This window comes from Nannospalax galili, unplaced genomic scaffold (assembly GCF_000622305.1).
Source record: "Nannospalax galili isolate Female #2095 unplaced genomic scaffold, S.galili_v1.0 scaffold1716, whole genome shotgun sequence".
NCBI classification, from domain to species: domain Eukaryota; kingdom Metazoa; phylum Chordata; class Mammalia; order Rodentia; family Spalacidae; genus Nannospalax; species Nannospalax galili.
This window is the reverse complement of record NW_008337158.1, coordinates 88,338-90,643: the sequence shown is the minus strand read 5'-3', so window position 1 is coordinate 90,643 and position 2,306 is coordinate 88,338.

Genomic DNA, 2,306 nt, shown 5'->3' with positions numbered 1-2,306 from the left:
CATAACAGACTTACTGTCCTATCACAGAATAGCGGGTAGGATGCTTCATTAGCATACTGGGTTTCAGATTACAGAGCCTGGATTCCTGGAAACCACATGACCCTGGTTGTTGCAATATCTAAGTGTTGCAATTTGGAATTCCAAGGGTGGTGGCTGGACAGTGGCGAGCTCTAAGCATCAGTCTCATGATCTGCCAATGGGAGCAAATGTCACAAGGCATTCCTTGTGGCTCCAGCAGTCAGGCCTACTGTATGGCTGTCAATAAGACTTTCACCTAGACTCAAGCCTGTCTCCCACATCTCCCCCCCCCTTTTTTTATTTTTAAAGGTGAGGCATAGTTTAGAATATATAGCATATTGATATCAGTCCAGATACATCAAGGCAAAGTAGAATGGCTAAGGGGGTCTTGTATTAAGAGCTCCCTCCCTCTAGATGGTGAGCTTTCTTAAGAGCAGGTTGTGCCAATTCCATGCCAACCAGTGGGAGTCGAGATTCTTTGCCTCGGCATTGTTGTCCCCACCTGAAGGGTCACCCAGCATAATGGACTGTGCCTGTTTTAGGTTGTCCTGTCTGTTGGGATCTTACCCGTCATTGACTACCAGCCCTCGAAGGGTGGGTCCCTTTGTGTGGTTTGACACAGGGAGAGGCAGTACATCCCCTATTGGCTTGTTTAAAGACCTCCTCAGGGGTCAAGAATTTGTTGAAACCCATCAGAGGCCAATTATAGGTTGGTGAGGGCAAGGAACAGTGGGTCTTTATTTGCAGAGACATGCTTGGCAAGATCTGGAGGCACGGCAACAGCTAAATGAACTAGCCTTAACAAAATTAACAATGCAGTGTCCAAAAATTAGGAGACACCAATAATGGCTATAGTATCTGCTTGTGAAGTGAGATATTCAAGGTCGTCCCAGGTTATCAGGTGTGCTGTTGGGGCCAGTTGCTTTCATGGTCTGTGACGCTGAGTCGGTCTCTCAGTGGTTGAGAGGTGTGTCTCTTCCTCCAGGGTCAGGGCTGCCATCTCCAGGGTCGGTGGTTGTGGAGGGAGGCTTTCCATCTCAAGCAACTCTAATGTTTTGAGCTGGGATCTAAGTGGGGGCTGGAACATTATCTGGAAAGACACAAGCATAGCCTTGCCCTTGCATTAACAACAGGTGTCAATAATATGATGGATATATTTGAGCTTGCCAAAGGAAGGAAAGTGAGTAACGTCCATCTGCCAGATGTTGTTAGACAGGTGCAAGACCAATGACCCTGTCCTCCACAAGCCCAACATTTGCCCTTGTCTGTCTCGGCCTGTGGCTGGTGAGCAGCCAGTGCCTCAGGGAGAGCCATGGCATGAGCTGGAGCAGTCCCTACATCCCAACAGGCCAGAATCCATTCAGAGACATCCTTGTGTCTAATGGATCCTATGGCAAGGCAGCACTCAGTAGAGCAGATTTCCTATACAAGATTCTTGAGCAAAGCATCTGCGGCCTCCCCATTGGCTGATTTTCCTATTAACACTTTGTTGGCACCTTTCAATGAAGTCAGAGAGAGGCTCACCTGGTTTTTTTATCAATCTGGTCAATTTGGTATCCTCATGAGTTAACATACTACAGAAAGCATGGAGTGTGGAAAGCTGCACTTGTTCAAAGTAGTGAGGCGGTCCCTGTGCCTGGGCTTGTGGGGTTTCAAAAGTGCCATGTCCTACCAAGGCATCAAATCCAATGTTTTGAGCATTGGCATTTCTATTGCGCTCCGCCGGCTGTTTGCATTAGTCCTGATAAGCAGCCTTCCATAAGAGAAAATCACCTCCCTGTAGACAGGCACAGACAATATTCTTCCAATCATAGGGGGTATTGGCCAAATGGCTGATTATATTTAATAACTGACCAAACCAGGGGGAGTGAATGCCATCCTCAACTGCTGCCTTACACAGCTTCCTTAAGGTATCATGAGAATATGGATTCCAGACATTAGGGTTCTGTTGTCCCTGATTGACAGTAACTGGGAAGAACTGTGGAAAATCTCCCATTGTATCATAGAAGAGGGGCCTAGGTGGGAGGGGCTTCCAATCCTCTTCTGGAAGGGAGGGGTAGATGGACTGGGGAGAAACTTCCTTAAAGCTAGTGCAAGATGGTGGAAAGTAGCCATTGCCCTGTAATGGCAGAACAGAGGCTGCCTTAACTTCCCGTTTTTCATCAAAGCCAATACAAGATGGCAGAGGGTAGCCACCACCCCATAATGGTGGGCAGGGGTGATCTGGACTTCCTGTTTTTCATCAGGGGAGCTCCAAAACCCCAATTCCTCATTTTTTATATCATCAT